This window comes from Lutra lutra, chromosome 16, assembly GCF_902655055.1.
Source record: "Lutra lutra chromosome 16, mLutLut1.2, whole genome shotgun sequence".
Classification (NCBI taxonomy): Eukaryota; Metazoa; Chordata; class Mammalia; order Carnivora; family Mustelidae; genus Lutra; species Lutra lutra.
In genome coordinates, this window is record NC_062293.1 from 41,892,803 (window position 1) to 41,911,363 (window position 18,561).

Consider the following 18,561-nt stretch of genomic DNA (forward strand, 5'->3'; position numbering starts at 1 on the left):
AGGGGGTGCTGGCTCTGTCAGTAGAGCATGTGACTCTTCTTCTTTTTTTTTTTTAGGTATTTATTTATTTATTTATTTGAGAGTGAGATTGAGAGAGAGCACAAGAGTAGAGTGAGGGCAGAGGGAGAATAGACTTCCCACTGAGCAGGGAGCCTGATGCAGGACTTGATCCCAGGATTGTGGAAACATGACCTGAGCCAAAGGCAGACGCTCAACCGACTGAACCACCCAGGCGCCCCAGAGCATGTGACTCTTGATCTCGGGGTTTTGAGTTTAAGCCCCATGTTGGGTGTAGAGAGGACTTAAAAATATCTTTTTTTAAAAAGTCAGCAAAATCAATCCAATGCCATCTTGTCACATTGGTTTCTTCCTTTCTTCCTCTTTGCTTTCTGAAACTGATAACCTGTCATCTGATAACCTGTCAGGGCTTTCGAGGGGAGGCCGGGCATGGCGGCCCCCAGAGGGCCCTGCGTCAAGTGGAACGCCGACGGTCGGCTGCCCACCCAGACTTTTCTCCCCATCAGCTTCCGTTTTCCTCTTTTGACAATTTGCAAGGTAATATTCTCACAAATCATCTTACACCATCCGTGCGTAGTACTTCTAGAACATTTGGAGGACGGAAGAGTAGAAGTAAGGAAGTGATTACCTGTGGCCTTCCCGCCCAGACTCGGCAGGCCCGTGGTTGACATCTCCGCCATGTTTTCTGGGAGCTGCAGTTTCCAGACGCACGGGTTGTTAACCGCCTGTCAGGCAGGAGAATCACCCAAGGAAACTTCCCCGTGTTTCTGTAAAATTGTTCAGCAGTTTTGTACTATTGTAAGTGGTTTTCCCATCGCCTCCTCAGGCCCTGCTTCTGTTGGTGGGTCTGTGAGTTGTTCCCACTGTGTCCCCTCGTGAACAGGGTGCCTCGTTGCTGCTTTAGCCACCTGGCGGGGGGGACAGACCTGTACCAGCCCTTCCCCTCACTCTCCTCCCTTTGTGGCCAGTGCCCCATGTGCCTCTCGGTTTGTGTTTCTCAGTATCCGTGTGTAGCAACGTATTGAGAAATGGCTTCCTTTTCAGGAGGAAAACTCTAGTGCTTGAGCCTCAAGGAGGCCACACAGGAAAGCAGAATCATGGCCTGTGGGTGTCAGGGCTTGGTGTCGCCTAGCCAGCCAGCCCCCTCCTGCCCACCGAGGCCTGGGGGTGCACAGGGATGCAGGGAAGGGAAGGCCTAGCTTTTGGAGGGGCCGTAGGCCTCAGGCCTCGCATAGCTGCTCTCCCCCGTAGTAAGCTCTGGTCACTCCCAGGTCCCCATAGGAGTTTATAGTGAACACCTGGGTCCATTTTCCGGCTGGTCCCAGACTTGGATCCTGTGTGGCATATCTGTCCTGGGTGAGTCCTAGGGAGCTGCTGGGATGAGAGTAGTTCTGGAATGATCTTGAGCCCTGCTCCTCTGAAGAGCTGCTCAGGGCATGCCTTGGGGCCCCTGACACAGTTACAAAGGTGATGTGTCTCCGAAGTCCAGGGCTGGGGCTGTGGAGGACCACGGACTGGGTTCACACCACCTGACAGTTAACTGTATCTCTGTGGCGTACTTTCATCCCCACATGGGAATAATAACACCTCCTCCAATGAAATCAGTTAGCACTTAGAAACTTCTTTAAATAGTCCGTCATTTGCCAAGTAAAAATAGGGCACCACAGGCCCAGCTAAGCTTCTTGCTCCAGCAACAGGTAGAACCCGTGCCCTCTGCCTTCCAGCAGCGAGGGAAGAGCACTGGGCAGGAGCCAGGAGACCAGGGGAGGAGTCTGCCTTGGCACCTGACTTTTGACTTTCTACGTGACTAAGTTACTGCCTTGTCCTGGGCCTTCGTTTCCTCGCTGGTTGTGCATTACACGTAGGAGATGACCTTTAAGGCCTTTCTCATCTGAGAACACTCGAGGATTTTGTGCTTCAGAGGTATTTCAGCTATCTCAAGAAGGGGCCAGTCCTGCCAACAGCCCCTCCTGGTTGGCGTGGTATCCTCAAGTCAGGCCCAACTGCAAAGACCAGCGGCCAGGAGGAGATCCAGAACCCTTTGGGGTTTGCCTGGAGTTTTCTCTGCATAGGCCAGCTCGCCTCCCTCTGGAGGGTGAATTCAAGTATTTGGGGCAGGCGTCGTGGGAGAGCTGACCTCCTTTGGGATGTGGGGCAGGTGCTGTCCCACATGGGGAGTGGGGCCGAGGTGTGGACTGCCCGAGCCTCTGCTCTGTGGGGCTGCACTGTGCCTGTGCCTGCAGAGCTCACCGCTTGCCCTCAGGTCTGCATGTGAGCAAAATCGGGTTCTTGTGCAAGAGCTGGTGTGTATCTCTGTGCTTCGAGCTGTGCTGTCACATGGCTCATCTGCAGAGCTCTTAGCGGAGCTCTCCCAGTCGGGGAGCCAGCAGGAGGTTCTTGATCTGTCTCCTTCTCCGGACAGGTAGGAAGGAGGAGGATGTGGATTGCACACCTCCGAAGAGGGAAGGACTGTGTGCTCTTCTGGGCTCTGCTTGTCCTCCAGGACTTCTAGAAGTTTCTGGCCTCCTACTGGCCAGGTGGCAGAGCCTCGCCTGGGTTGGTGCTCTATGTAATATGTCTGCCTGATGCTGGTGGGGCACAGTGGGTAGGGTTTGGTGTGGGGTGGCCTAAAATAAGATGAAATAGTCCATGGAGTCAGAAGGGGCGGCCTGGGGCTTTAGGTCCACCTGGGTTTAAGTGGTTGGTTCTTGAACCTCTGAGTCCTTACTGATAAATGAGGATCTTCCCACCAAGATGCCCAGCCCTGGCCTGGCTCACAGTAGGTGCCCCAAACACCTGTCGATCAAGGAGGTGATCTAGTCTGTGCTTAGAGCACGGACTCAGCAAGTAAACTGCCTGGGCTCAGATTTTCATTCTGCCGCTCAATAGCCTTGTGACTAGGGACTGCTCCTTGGCCTCAGTTTACCCCTATGTGAAATGGGGAAAGCATTAGGGCCTCTCTCACAGGTTTGTTATGAGGCATCAGTGACTTAATATATATGAAGTCCTTAAGGTGGTGCCCGGGTCCCAGTAAACACCTTGTCAGTGTTACCATCTGATTTCTTCACTACGTCGTGGTCAGTTGATTTTAAGGAGTTCGGCAGCAAGCCCGCTCTGTTTGTTTGGAAGTAGGTCCTCTCTCTGTTCAGCTGGAGCTTGTCCAGGGTGGTGGGTACGCGTGTGTGTATTCTTACTTGTCGTTGTCTCCGAGTGGTGTCAGAGGACATCTCCTGATAACAGCCTGTGTGCCAGGCCTGGTGGCTGCTCTGCCCAGCCCCCCCGCCATGCTCTCCTCAGCTTGCTTCCTCAGCTTGTATGCATCTCTCTCTCTCTCTCTCTTTTTTTTTTAAGAGACTTAATTATTGAATTTTTAAAAGTAATCTCTGCACCCAGTGTGGGGCTTGAACCCATGACCCCACAATCAGAAGTTGCATGCTCCACCAACTAAGCCAGCCAGGTGCCCCTCGTTATGTGCTTTTTTTTTTTTTTTAAGATTTTATTTTATTGATTTATCTGACACAGAGAGAGAGCATGCAGGAGAGGGAGAAGCAGACTCCATTCTGGGCAGGGAGCCCATTGTGGGACTCGATCCCAGGACCTCAGGGTCATGGCAGACGAGAATTTTACCACTGAACCACCAATGCGACCTCAGGGTCATGATTTGAGCCAAAAGCAGACGCTTAACCCACTGAGCCACCCAGGCACCCCTGGGTTATGTGTGTCTTAATAGCGTTCTGGTTTACCTTGCTTTTCTGCTCAATCCACTTGCAGGGGTTTACGTAGCACATTCTGGCCTGTGTGTTGACCTGCTCTTGACCTCCTGAAAATCAAGTGAGGGTCAGGAAGGCCGTCCTCTGTCCTGAGTGGATTCTAGCCTCACCTGGCCTTGTCTTCATCTGCCCCTTTCAGGGCACACATGGGAGTAGCTTGGGATTTGCCATGTAAATGGACTCATTCAGGAACACGTTTAAGATTCTTAAAGCAATAAACATGTCAGAATTTAACAGCCTTCAAAGATAGTAAGATACTGGAATTTTTAAAAAAGACTATTTGGGAGAGAGAGAGTGAGCATGCGCATGAGCAGGGGGAGAGGCAGAAGGAAAGGGAGAAGCCGGCGTCCCGCTGAGCAGAGAGCCTGACACCCGGCTCGATTCCAGGACCCCAGGAGGCAGACGCTTAACCGACTGAGCCACTCAGGTGTCCCCAAGTACTGGAATTTTTATGATAAAGATGATAGGAGGTGAGTGTTACTGTCCACCAGGCCTAGGGCTAACTGCTTTACATTTCCCTCCCAGGAAGGTAGTACTGTTACTCCCCACATTTTACAGATGAGAGAACTGAGGCAGAGCAAGTTTCATTTAAATTGTCCGTGTTGAGGCAACTGGACAGCAGGTAAAGGTGGAATTTGATCTCAGGTCTGCCAGGCTCTAAGCCCAAGCCCTTGACCATCCCTCATACTGTCTCTGGCTCGCATTCCTGAGATGACTCCATGGTGACTTTCTGTTATCTGAGCCCTTTCTCACTCTCTGCTAGTGAGCTTGTGGATGACATGAGCCCAGTCAGCTGAGGTGTGCAGGGCTCAGGGGAGAAATCTGGTAGTCTTTGGCTGTTGTTTGTTGGAGAGGCTCGTCTTCAGCTGCTCCCATGTCCCAGAGCTGACGTCACCTCAGCCCCATGGCAGTTCCATCCCAAACTTTGTTTTAACTTCCTCTGCCCAGATAAAATGAGAGCGATGAAGATGTTATAAGGAGGAATGTCGTAGGTAATTGAATGACCATCACAGATCCCTTATGAAAAAAGGTATGGCTGTCGTGGTCCAGCTGCCCTCCCCACCACCCCAGACTCCCCTCCTTCTGAGGCATCTGAGGAGTGACTTTGACAAAACTGACTGTTTCAGGAGTGCTCGGTTTTAATCTATGGACTTAACATCACCCTCCGGGGGTGGGGGTAGGAGGAGACTACCTCACGGTTGGAACGATTTGGTTCTGTAGCTGCTCATTCTCCTTGCTCCATGGGGAGACCGCAGATGTGCAGTAGTTCAGGAATCGACACCTGCAATGGGACATTTGCCTTTCCAGGTTCCCCCCACGCCCTGTCCCGGTCTGTCAGCTGTCAGAGCCCAGCCTTTCCCACAATCGAGGTTGTGGAGAAGGGAGATGGGGACAAATATTTGCTGGTTGCTTACAGCACGTCAGCTGCTGGCAGGTACTATATCGTTTTTGTCTTTACAGCCATGTTTTGAGCCTCCCCCCTGCGCGCCCCCCCACCCCCGGCACCTCCAATCCCACCGCCTCATTTACAACAGGAAATAAAGGCTCTGAGACATTGTGTCAGTTGCTCATGGTCCCTGAACTGGTAGGTCCCTTAGCTTAGCGTGGGGGTGAGATTTGAACTTGGATCTGTCTGGCGCTAATCCCCATGATCTGCTGGGCCCTCTCTCCTTAATAGGGTGGCATGTTTCCTGCACAGACAGGTTGGAGGGGGCCAGATGGCGCCAGCAGCCCTAAGCTGGCTGGTGAAGGTTCCTCCTGGGTCTGGCCGACCTGGCAAGTGCCGCCCCTCCCTAGCCCCTGTCTGACCCACCCCAGGGGGCTTCAGGGAAGCTGGAGATGAACTGTCAGAGGGGTGGGCCCTTGTTCTCAGCAGGTCCGGGGTTTCCCTCTGCCTGGGAGAAGGCGAAGGGACAGAGCTCAGGAGTGGGGAGATAGCTGGGATGGGAGCTGCGTGCGGCCTGAGGTGGCATTGCCGAGCCGGTCATCTCTTCAGTTTCCTGCGTTCCATGGGATTGGCATGCCAAGCGTTCCCTGGACAAGAAGTCAGGGAAGTCTTGTCTTTATAGTCACACTGCTAATAAAACAGCTCTAGAATTTGCTCCTTCCTCTACACCCACATTGTCACTAATGAAATTACCTTTTGTTCTCATCATTTGCGGAATGGCGGTGGCTTTTTAATTGATTTTCCTGCCTCTCTGGTTTCTCCACACGCATTTCAATCTATCCTCCACATGGTTTCCAGAATGATGATGGTTCAAAAATGCAAATCTGATCAGGTGTTTTCCTTTGCTTTCCTCTCCATGCTGTGAGACCGAGTGTAGATGCTTCAGCATGACCTTCCGGGACCTTCCAGAGCCTTCCTGGATCTGCATGTGTGGGCCCTGACCCCTGGGTGACTTTGCTCTCCTGCCCTTTCCCATCCTCTCTACTCTTCGGCTATTGGCCATATATATATATTTAAGTTTCTGCCAGGGGCACCTGGGTGGTTCATTTGGTTAAGCATCCGACTCTTGATTTGGGTTCAGGTCATGGTCTCAGGGTCATGAGATTGAGCCCTGCCATCAGGCTTGGCACTGGGCGTGGAGCCTGCTTAGAATCCCCCCCCCCCCAAACAAAGCAAAACAAAACAAAAAAAACTTTGTCATTACTGTTTTGTTCATAACGTGCCCCACCCGAAGTGCCTTCTCTGTCCCTTACCCTATGTGCCATACCTCACAGCTCACCCCAGCCGGTTGCTGCCTTCCCAGGACTGTAGCAGCACACCCCACAATTAGACCCAGTCTCCTTGGGATCCCACAGCAAGTACTTAAACCTCTGTTGTGGCAGAGGTGACATGCTCCACGTGACATCAGCTGTCCCTGACTGGTGGGTCCAAGAAGCCCCTATCATAGTCCCAGTCAGAGGTTTCATGTGACTGTGGATGAGACAATACACTTAAAATGCAGAGCACTGTGCCTGGCATGTAGGAATATCCAGTTTAAAAATCAGTCCAGGCTTATGGTAAAAACAGTCTTGGAATACAAAAATGACTTCCAATTTTATGGATCATAGACCGACCTAAACAAAGATTAAACTGTAAAACTTAACAGAACATGGGGGGGGGCATCTTTGTGAATGTGGGCTTGGCAAAAATTGCTTAGGAAATGAAAAGCACAAACCGAAAAAGAAAAAAAAAAAAACAGGAAAATTGGACTTCATGAAAACATAGCTGCTCTTTGAAATTTGGAAGGACTTTTGGAGGGGTACCTCTGGATAGCATGTGGTCTCAAGAAGACTGAAGGGATACTTTTTCCTTTTGCAGGTTTTCTGAAAGCCAACGGGAAGCCTTCGGCTTAGAAACATTAAATTAAAAAAGCTTTAAAAGAGGTTTGAGATAGCGTGGGCATAATTAGTGTTAGCAGAAAGGACTGCTCTCCTTTGCAAGTAACAGAAAATGTGACTTCAACAAATAGGCCATTAGGTTTCTTCTGTAGTGAGAAGTTGGGGGTTAAATGGCTTACATGTTGACAGCAGCTGAACAGTGCTGCTGTCTCATTCTCTGGATCATTCTGGGCAATCAGATCTTTAAAGCAGGAAGGAGATGGTGGACAGCCCCAGAGCTTTCCCCCCCTTGTGAGGAAAGCAGACCCTTCCCAGCAGTCCAGTGGATGGGTCCTTGCGTCTCACTGACCGGAATGTCACACATAGAGCTACACCACAGCCATGCTGGGGAACCCCCCAGCCATCCCATGGGAGTCTAGGCTGGGCCTCGTATTAGTGTGGTGTGAAGTCTGCATAGATAAACACTGACTCAGACCGGTTTATCACTGGGCACGGTGACAAAACAAAATCAGCCTGGGAGTGAGGAGCAAGTCAGGAATGGACATTAGGTAGGTCATGAGCAACGCAGAGGCCAAGGCCGTCATCATTTGGGGGTGTTTGCAATCACATCAGTTGACCTCTGTCAACTGATTGACAGTTGTGGCATTCACTTGCTCTTGACCCCTGCTCCCTCCATAGCCCTTTCTCCTTGTCTGTGGTTGCTAGGCAAACAGTCCTGCTCCTGGAAAAGAAAACCTTTTGTATCCCTGGCATACAGCACAGTATCCTACACACCGTGCTCTCAGATCAGAATTTGAAGTGCCTCCTCCTCTCCCATCCCATCCTTCTAGAAGCTTCCAGGTGACAGGTTTTTAGAATAGTTAAGGGGGTGGTCCCGTCGGCTGGATTCCACCTTTGCATTAGGTTGTACCCTCTGCTTTTTTTTTCTAGGCCTCCATTTAGTAATTCGCACCTATGTCCTCTCCACCATTACTAATGTCAGGACATCTCTGGGATTACCTTTTGCACTTGATGGGTTACAGACCAAGCCATGCTCTGGGCCTGGTGAGCTTCAGGCAGGCAGATGGAGTGAGTGAGTGAACGGAGACAAAGGTGGTGTCATTTTGGAATCTGGTTTGTGGATAGCACCAGCGTCTGCCCTCCCCTGGATTTCCCACCAAGCATTGAGACTGTGTTGGGGATGGCCTGCTTTGCCTCCCACAACTCTCCCGTGAGGCCTGTTCACGGATAAGTCTGTCGCCTTGCCCTTGGTGGCTTAGGACTGTGTTGTGGTGCTGGCCTTGGGAACACATTTCCTGACCGCTTGTCGCATGATTATAGATAGAGGTTTATATTATATTATAGGTAGGATTATAGGATTATAGATAGAGAAGTTCTTCCCTTCCCTCGTGCAATCACGTGAGGCCCAGGGCAGTTAAGGGAAGAAGCAGGTGTCTTGCTTTCTCATGATTTAGTCCAGTTTGTCCCACAGTCCCCGCCTAGGACTGCTGGTTCAAAAACACAGAGTCCTGGGAGCTTCTAGGATTAAACTGGGGCACGAAACAAAACGGGAAAGGTAACCCCGAGACACTTGCTCCAGCAGCTTGCCAAGTTAAAAGTTGCTTTCCGAAGAGCACATGCTTTTAACTCACCCATGGCTTCTCAGGTGGAGACTGTCTGAGGATATTGAGGTCAGGGAACTGCCTTCCTCTTCCAGATCTTCCCTGTCAAGTGTCATGACCGCTGTGGAGCCTGCGATGGAAGAGGGGGTGTTGCCTAGCAAAGCCCCGTCTGGAGCCATCCATGGTCCGGCTCCAGCTCTGTCTTTCCCAGGAAGCTTTGTGCATGCCTCCTGGTCACAGCCGGCTCTCCCTTCCCTGCATACTCATACCTAGTGCAGGGGCAGTAACAGCCGGTGCTGTTATCTAAGGGGAGGTGCTGATCGCACATGCTTCTGGATGGGGTTACCAGCCCCCAGGCAGGCACTCACATCCGTCACCGATGCCGGAGATGGAGCCCATTTGGTCTCAGCCTGGGCCTGAGGCTCCCATCTGCAGCCTGTTGTCAGGCTTTGGGAGTCCACGGCTCCAGGGGAGTCAAGGGAGGGCAGGGAGCCCTAAGTTCCCAGCTGTGGCCACGTCCTCTCTGGCCTCCTTGGGAACGGCTCCACTTGTGGTCTGGGGCAGACTTGTTTGTTTGTATTTGAAGTTCCCCGACTCTGAGTTTGACGTCAGGGCAGGGTTGCTAGTGGGAGTCTTGGCAGGGAGATTGTCTCCGCACGAATGCACATGGCTGTCAGTGTCCCCGGGAGGGCATGGACGCAGGACAGAGCCGGGTAGAGGACGACTGGTTGCAGAACACCCAGCCTGGGGATTGAGGTCACTTGCTCTTCTCCTGGCCCGCTGGCTTGGCAGTCTTGTTTCCTCGGCCCTTTGCTTGCCAAAAACAGCCCTTCTGGGTCCCCTTGAGGGCTCTGCTGAGTGTGGGGAACCCAGGGCTGCCTCTGGTGCTCTTGGAACTGTGGGCTGTGGTCGGCCTGTGCCCATGTGTGGAGCTGGCAGCTGCGTCACAACCTCCAGAGGCTTCCTTACGTTCTCAGAAATCATTTTGCAACACGTTGGCCGTGGCAGCCAGAGCAGACGGCTTCGCTGGCTGGGCTGGCAGGAAGTCCCCAGAAGTGCACTCCCGCTTTGGGGAGGGGGTGGGAAAAGTGAGAGGAACAGCCCAAAGGCCTGGGCAGGGCCAGAGATGCCTGGGAAGGAGCAGCTGTTTTCAGGAACTATCTAGGGAAGATTGGAGTAAGTCTCAAGAGCTTTAGCAACTCCTTGGAGTTTGGGACAGGGTGGACGGGGGCTGGGCAGTAGCAAAACCTCCTGTCAGCATCTTCTTAAAGAGTATGGTGTTGCCCACCTGGAGGAGGGAGTCAGGGTCCCGTAGGTGTTGGTGAGCTAGAGGCTGGTCCAAAGTGGCCATCCAGGTGCCTCTTACCTCACTCTGCAAAGATGCTGGGATAGCCTTGAAAGGGGTGGCTCTAGGTACTGGGTAGGATGGTGGCTAGTTTTGATGAATTCAGAGCTGGTTTGGAGCCGGGGATCGGGTGTAGCTCAGAAGATAGGTTTTGCAAATTAGGATTGGCGGTGGTGGCTCACTTGGGTGAGTGGACACATTTGGAGAGTGGGGAAGTCTGGGCCTTTTATTCAGAAGATTTGGTGCCTACAGCGGGCTGGGCAATGCTGGATTTGGGGCTTCTGACCACAGGAGAGGTAGACCCTGCCCACTGGCATCTCACTTCTGCTGGCCAGGGCTGTGGGGTGGGCGATGGGAGTCATTATTTGGGGAGATGATAGGGTACAGCGCTGGGTCGAGGTCTGAATACCTTCCCTTAACCACGGGGTTCAGGAAAGTTACAAAGCTCTCGGTACCCCAGTTCCTCATCTGTAAGATGGGAATAATGAAATACACCTGCAAGGCTTCTGGGTTTAGCATTTGTGGTTTGACTCTTTGTGAGTGACCCTAAGCGATGGGCCGTACTTGCCAGTGAGCTGAGGCTCGGCTTAGAACCACACATTGCTGCTTGTGGGGAGGGCGGGCGTCCCTTAGTGAGTGAGCCAAGCAGGCTGCCCAGCATCCTCATCGCGACACGGCCCTGTTGTTTTAGACTTGATGTCGAGCACACGGTGCTTCCACCAACGGTCCAGAAAGGTCTGTGGTGTCTTCATTTATGCCGGACTGTGTTTTGTGGGGAGAATGATAGAGGCTGAGAGGGACCTTGCCAGCTTTGGGGTTACGCAAAGGTTGGGACATGAGTCCCGTGTGTTCACGGGTCTACTGCAGTTCCCACCTCCGGGATTTTCGTTGAGGATCCAGGGAGAGAAAGTGATAAGTTACTACATAAATAGAAGAGGTCATTCTAACTCAAAGGCTGATAATGAATAGTGACAGGACATTCATAATTGAGAGAGCCCGTTGCCGTACATCGGAATCTGGCGACCATCCCTGTCTGTGCCAGGATTCATGTGTCCATTTACCTTTCAGCCTTTCACATCTGTCCCCATAGACTGAACCGTCTGCGCTGCTTGACCCCTGAAAACCTGTGACACTGAGAAGGGCAGACGTCTGCTCCAGTGGTCAATGCCTGAGGTCGAGTTAGGGTTACAGATGTCTTACATCTGGCTGCTTCCATAGCCTGGATCACAGGTTGGGGTGAACCAAACGGGGACCTCCCCATCCCGGGTGCTGTAGGGTTGGGGGTGGCTGACTTTTATTTCACAAAACCAGTTGTCTGCAAAGCCACGGATGCTAAGAGCACCCTAGGTAGTGACCCCTTCGTGTGTTGTAGCCGTCGGCCTGAGCACCTTGCACAGGTGAATCCCACCGTTAGTTTTCAGTGGAGCTGTGGAGCATGCGCCGTTCCCTCTAGTCTATAGGTGAGGAGACTAAGATGGGGTAACTAGTCATGTCCACTCCGCTGGTGAGTGAGAATACCAGGGCTGGACCTTCCATCTGCCTGGCTGCTCCGTCTGTGCCTCTCTCTCTGGTGATGGAGCTGTTAGCAACGGGAGGCGTGGCCCCCGATCAGCTGGAGCAGGTGCCGGTGGTACACAGGAGGCATGGGCGTGTGTGTGAGCCTGGGTAGGGTATCTGCCCGGTCATGACCACTGCACTGCCCAGCCAGCTGGGCCCAATAGCCAGCCCTCATCCCACTGCCCAGTGGGAGCCTGCGAGAGTTTTCTGCTGGGACCCCCATTTCGCCAGTGTTGAAGGCACATTAGCCCACCCCACTGTGGCTGCTTCCAAAGGATGTCAGGACTCTGGCTGTAGCAGAGTGCATGTCTCAGGGTTGCCTGCAACAGCTGGGATGCTCTCTCTCTGGAGGGTGGACTTGGGAGCTGTGGATGCCTACACAGAGGCACGTTGGACGAACTTTGAGCAGAGCCCATGTGGAAGGCCTCTCAGGTTCCCCTTGAGTTCTGGGAGCGTCTTCCTGTTCTGTGGAAGTTTCTCTCTCCTGTGCTTTGGGAGCTCTGACAGGTGTCTGCTCTCCGGGGATACCTGACAGCCTCCCTCCACCCCAACCCCACCACGAAGCCATGCTTACGGCAACCTCCGTTTAGGAGATCTGTGTGAGAGTCACGCTAGAGCAGCTACAGGGGGCAGATTCTGTTATATTTGCCTTTGATCGGTATGCCAGGTGAGGCAAGGGGCGCCCGAGTTGATGCTGCTGCGCTCCGGCCATGCTCTCTGGTGTGAACCTGTGAGCCCTCCGAGGAGAGGCAGGGTCCGTGTGAGCTGGAGTCAACATGGGAGCCAGGTCCTGGCCCTCATGCCTTTAAATGAATGTGCCCGATCTCTGGGTTCCACCAGCATTGTCCTGAGGACCAGTGCCAGCCATCAGGGTCTTTTTTAACCCCCCAGTCTCTGAAATGGGTACAGTCCCACCCACACTGCCCTGTTGCCCAGAGAGGTTTTAGGAGAACCGGAAGGCGTGGCTTGGTGAGGGCGCCCCACTGAGTGCAGGCTTTCCTTCTTCTAGGCACTTTGCTGAACGTTTACCTCCCTGTTTTCTCCTATAAACCTCCACAACAGCCTCCTGAGGTAGATCAGTCCCATTTTACAGGTGGTGAAACTAAGGCTGACCGGCTAGATTTGTGTCCACTCGCAGAGGGAGTGTGGTGACAAGGGGCTGAGAGGCCAGGACCGTCTGTCCTGAGGCGGAGTGCCGCCTCTTAGATATGGTTGGAGTAACCAACAGTAATGTTGTAGGACCTGTCTTTTTCTTTTTCTTACTCCAAGTAGTATTATATATGGCGACTCTCTTGACCCCCATTTGTATAAAATGATACCCTTTTCATAGGTGGTGAGGTTGAAGCTGAACGAAGGGGGATTTCCCAAGGTCTTTGATTGGGGTGGGGGAACACTTAGTGAGTACCTCCTGTGTACATTTGCAGCTCGTACTACCTACCAGCTGTTAAGCCAGGCTGAATGTCGGGACAGAAGTGTGATACACATTCAGTGAAGCAAAAAAATACTGGGGGCAGGGTGTGAGACGTGACCTCCAGCCCACTGTCCTCCGTGGTGGCCAGAGAGCCAATGACTCTTTCCTCTTGCTGCTGGTCCCTTCGCTGAAACCCCAGGTGCTTTTCTATTCCGGAAAGTCTATATCTTGTGGTTTTGTGGTTAAGAAAAAATGACACTGTCCCTGAACGGTCCCCTTGTTGGCCCCTGGGCTGACAGGCCCCCTACTGTGGTTTGTCTGGCAAAGAAGCCCCTGGGTGCTTCTGCGACTGTGACCAGCTTTCCAAAAAAGTGAGGCAGGCTTGTCTCGCTCAGCTGGAAGCTGCTGCACCCGGGGTGAATCCTTTGTGAATGAGAATAGCTTGGCAACGTGGCAGAAACCAAACGTGTAGGTGTGGTTTTCTTTAGGAGCTCCGGGGGGGAAAGCAGCTGCCGTGACATCAGACCTGCTGGCAAGTGGGTCACCATGCGCCCCTGGGTGTCTTCTTGCCTTGTGTCAGCACGGCCAGGTGAATGGATGGCTAACTGGGTGTAGGGAGGAGTCCCTTCAAGTTCAGCATCGTCCTTCCTGGGTGGCTGCTGTGTGCCATCTTGTGGGGATCTCTAGCAGCCTTCAAGAAAAGAAGCCACTCGTCCCTCTTCTGGGGAACTTGCCTTGCTTTTTGAGACTCTCAGACTCCTGAGTGGCTGTTTGTGCTTTTGGCCTTGGTTTCTGCGATCGTTCGGGTCGATTTGCGTGCCCGTCAGATCTGCGAGATGTATCCATTGTGTTCGTGTGTCCATTCATCCAGGGAGAGGTTTTACGGGGCAAACCTTGTGCCCCAGGAGCTCTGCTGGTTCCTAGTGGGGCCCAGAACACAGACCAGGCACCTGACCTCGTGGAGAGGACATTCTAAGGAGGGAAACAGACAAGTTAAATATTAGAACTTGGATGTGTGCTCTGGTGGGGGAGGAGTGTGGGGGGCTGAGGAGCAGGGCTCCCTGCAGGAGTGGAGTTCTAAGCCGAGCTGTGGCCGAGAGGTTTTGGGAAAGAGCCTTCTAGGCAGAGGGCTTTGAGGCCAAAAGGGGCCGGATATGTGGGAGGGGACTGAATTCGAGAAAGCCCAACCCTGGCTCATTGCTGAGGCTGGGCTGGCCAGTCTATTTATTTATTTATTTGTTTGTTTGTTTGACAGGCAGAGATCACAAGTAGGCAGAGAGACAGGCAGATACAGAGGGAGAAGCAGGCTCCCCACCGAGCAGAGAGCCCAACGCGGGGCTTGATCCCAGGACCCTGAGATCATGACCTAAGCTGAAAGCAGAGGCTTTAACCCACTGGGCCACCCAGGCGCCCCTGGGCTGGCGAGTCTTGATGTTGACGTGTGACGGTCAAAGTCGTCTGTAGAGAGGACGCGTTCTTAATTGGCTCCCAGGGGTCTGGTCCATCGTTCTCACGCCAGTGGTGGGCGGCCTTCCCTGCCGCTGCCTGCATCCCGACCTCTGTGACTCCATCCGGTTATTTGATGCTTGGCCGTGTCTCTTTGAAGCTGAGGTTGGAAAGGGAAAGAGCGGGCTATGAAAAGCTCTTCAACTCGGGGATGAGGCCCACGTGTGTCCTTGCCTCCTTCCTTCCTCGGGCTGTTGAGAGCACGTTATGTGCCGTAATAGGTGTGTGGGGACAGTCCTGAATGAGGTGGGCACAGTCCCTGCCCCGATGGGTACTCATCTGGGGACTTAAGTAGCCGTGGGGTTTTCTGTACCATAGTTCAATCCCCCCAACAGACCACGGGCTCCATGTCACCACGCCTGTTGTACAGAGGAAAGAACCAGGACTCAGGAAAATGAGCCGACTTCCCCAAGGTCACATAACTGTTAAGTGGCAGAACCTACACTTGAACCCCAGTGTGGTTCAACTCCGAAGCCTGGTACTATGTCTGCTGCCCTGGGAACTTGAATCTGTCGGGGGCGACTGGGTCAGAAGAGCGAATAATGAGGCCACTGTGCTACGGGCTGCCGGCTTGGTGTAGACCCCGCGTACGCAATGAGAAGCAGGGGTTGTGAGTAGGTCTGGGGTGGGGGTCTTGCCCAGCCCGAGTACACTGTGGCCAGAGGAGGAGGGGACTCGAAGCTACTGCAGGCAGTTGGAGCAGAGGCCCTGGGGGTAGGAAAGTACTAGAAGTCTTTGAGAAGTCACTTGCAGGTGAGTGTACCACCTACAGGGCAGGGTGGGTCAGGGGTAGAGTGGAGTGGTGAAGAGCCTGGGAAGGAAGGTTGGGGCCATTGATTTTGGAACTGGCCTGTGGTCACCCTGGGAGGGATGGGTCATTGGACGGGGGAGTCTGGACAAGGGACACAAGTGCCTTTGCTTTACCCTACAGCATAAACACGGCACTCACATCTTCTTGTTTTGTTTTGTTTTTTTTTTTTTTTAAAGATTTTATTTATTTGTCAGAGAGAGAGGAGAGTGAGCGAGCACAGGCAGACAGAATGGCAGGCAGAGGCAGAGGGAGAAGCAGGCTCCCCGCCAAGCAAGGAGCCCGATGCGGGACTCGATCCCAGGACGCTGGGATCATGACCTGAGCCGAAGGCAGCTGCTTAACCAACTGAGCCACCCAGGCGTCCCTCTTCTTGTTTTTTTACCCGCGCTCTAAAGATGTTCCCGGGGACTTAATTCCACGATGGCACAGCGGATGCCCTTCTGTGGCAACCCAGGGTTGCCAGCCTCTGCCAAGACTGTTCCATTAGCAGCGACACTGAGAGGTGCAAAGAATGTTTGATTAGCAGCGTCATCTTGGGATATCTGCGAGGCACGTGATGTAGGAAGGCTGGGCTTTGCCTCCGTGGAGGTTTCTCTAATTATCAAAACTGGGAATTGGGTGGAACTATCTTTGTTCCGACTCGGTGTTCCCTCTTTGGCAAATTGTGCCCCCTTTCCACTAAGCCCTTAGAAGGTGGCAGGACTTAACGGGGCTCAGGACCACACGAGGGCCCGGTGCCCTTCAGGCTAGCAGCCTGTGAGCCCAGGACCAAAGTTTCTAGGGAAATTTCAGAAAGGCTGGTGGAGAAGCAATGATTTTGTTGTCAGTGTGGGTCTCCTTTCACTCCTCACAAAGTTTTTTTTTTAGATTTTATTTAAGAGAGAAAAAGAACACTGGGGTAGGGGGGAGCAGAGGGAGAAGCAGATTCCCAGCTAACAAGGGAGCCCCACACGGGCCTGGGTTCCAGGACCCTAGGATCATGACCTGAGCCAAAGGCAGACACTTAACTGACTGAGCCATCCAGGTGCCCCACAGGGATTCTTTGCCTGGGGTCTGTGGATGGAAATCAGGTGGTCCATGAATTTGGAGTGGAACAAAAGGAATCTTTCGTGTCACTTGCCTTAACTGGAATTTAATGTTACTCAGTTTGGATGTAGGCAACAAGGACATGTGTGTCACTTGGTCTCCAGCAAAAAGCACAGCTGTTTGCATATTACCTTACAGTTGTGACGATATCTAAAAAAGTAGTTTGCGCTTGTCACAGCTTCAAAGCTGTCATAGTTATGAAATCCATGATCAGCTGTTGTTTCATGGGGTAATAAAGAAGGGCTATGAGGAGCATCTGGGTGGCTCAGTTGGTTAGGCATCCAGCTCTTGATTTTGGCTCAGGTCGTGATCTCAGGGTCCTGGGTTCGAGCCCCACATCAGGCTCTGCGCTCTGTGAGGAGTTTACCCGGGGCCCTCTCCCTCTGCCCCTCCCCCACTCGTGCATGCGCGCATGTGTGCTCGCATGTGTGCTCTGTGCTCTCTCTCTCTCCCTCCCTCAAATAAATAAGTAAATCTTCAAAGCAAGAAATAAAGATGGGCTCTTAGTACTCTGTCACCATTCTAAATACTATTTTGAGAACTGTATTTAAATAAAATTGATTTCCTTTGTAATGCTAAGTGTTTCATTTGAGGCATTATTCTTAGAAAGGGACTGAGGACCTTTCTAGACTGCTGGAGGGGTCTGTGGTCCCCACATGGTCAAGTGCTCCTGCTAGGAATTTGGGAGCCTTTCTAGATATTTGAAATATTACATCCCTAATTATTACTACTTTTTAGTATTGGGAGTAATAAAAAGAATCCTTTAGAGAAATATACTAAGATATTTGCAGATGAGGGGCGCCTGGGTGGCTCAGTGGTTAAAGCCTCTGCCTTTGGCTCAGGTCATGATCCCAGGGTCCTGGGATCGAGCCTCACATCGGGCTCTCTGCTCAGCGAGGAGCCTGCTTCCCCCTCTCTCTGCCTGCCTCTCTGCCTACTTGTGATCTGTCTGTCAAATAAATAAAAATATATTAAAAAAAAAAAGATATTTGCAGATGAGGAAGAAAGGAATGAATTAAAAATGAAAACCCTTTAGGAGACCGGGAAGTGGCTCCTCTCGGCAGGGTCCAACAGGACTTTGGAAGGTTGTGCACACCTTCTGGGGAAGCTTGAAAGTCACCAGGAGGAGGTCACTAGAGTCTTGTCAATGTGACAAGAGCCCTCATAGGGTCCCTGGGTCCCTGGTCTCAGCCGAGCCTGGCAGCTCCCTGGTTCTCCTCTTGGGGCCGTGAGCTCATTGCTATCTGTTCTGCTCATCCTCCTTTTAATCAGTCCTGGACCATGACCGAGGTTGGAGGGGGGCTCCCCCCCACATCCCACCCACCTCTGCATTCATCAGTACTATGCAGGGGCACCTGGTTGGAGCCCAGGGTTTGTCAGAGAGAGGACCAGGCTAACCCAAACCAGGCTGTCCTTACTTAAACTTAACCTCTTGGGACACCTGGGTGGCTCAGTTGGTTAAGCGTCTGCCTTTGGCTCAGGTCATGATCCCAGGGTCCTGGGAGTCCCTGCTTAGCGGGGAGCCTGCTTCTCCCTCTCCTTCTGCCTGCTGCTCCCTCTGCTTGTGCTCTCTCTCTCTGTCAAATGAATAAAATCTTAAAAAAAAAAAAAAACTTATCTTCTTGAGGTTTTAGCCTTTTGAGAGGCCTTTGAAAACTGTGGACGTGTTTCCCTTGGAAAATACACAGACTCGTACATCTGAAATTTGCGTACATATCTGGGTGTGCTTCCTGAGAGCCTACTGGTGAGCCCAAGTGGAGGACTGTGGCCAGTCATTCCGCATGCCAGCAGGCATGGCCGGTACTTGGTGTGTGCTCCGAGTGCTTCATTTCTTCCCCACCTCCCTGAGAAGGAGATTCTGTTGTTATCCCATTTTCTGGACAAGGAAACAGGCTTTTCTGGGCATGGGGGTTTAGTAACTCACCCAGGGTCGCAGGGCTAGGGGGTGCCTGAGCCCCTGGATCCCAGCCCAGGCAGTCTGATTCTAGGCTGGAAGCCTTCTAAGTGGGAGGTGACTCATTCTCCCCAAACCCCCACATCTTCCATAGCCTCACGTTCTTACCCACCCTCCAACCCTCCCAGGGCAGGAAGCCCTTCTTTTTTTCAGTAGAGATTTTTATTTATTGGACTGA

The 18,561-nt window shown here is 52.4% G+C and overlaps 1 protein-coding gene across 7 annotated transcripts in view; it reads left to right on the top strand.

The window, feature by feature from the left end:
• The window catches only part of KSR1 (kinase suppressor of ras 1), a 146,952-nt gene that overhangs the window by 59,204 nt on the left and 69,187 nt on the right, over nt 1-18,561 (top strand). The window lies entirely within an intron of this gene.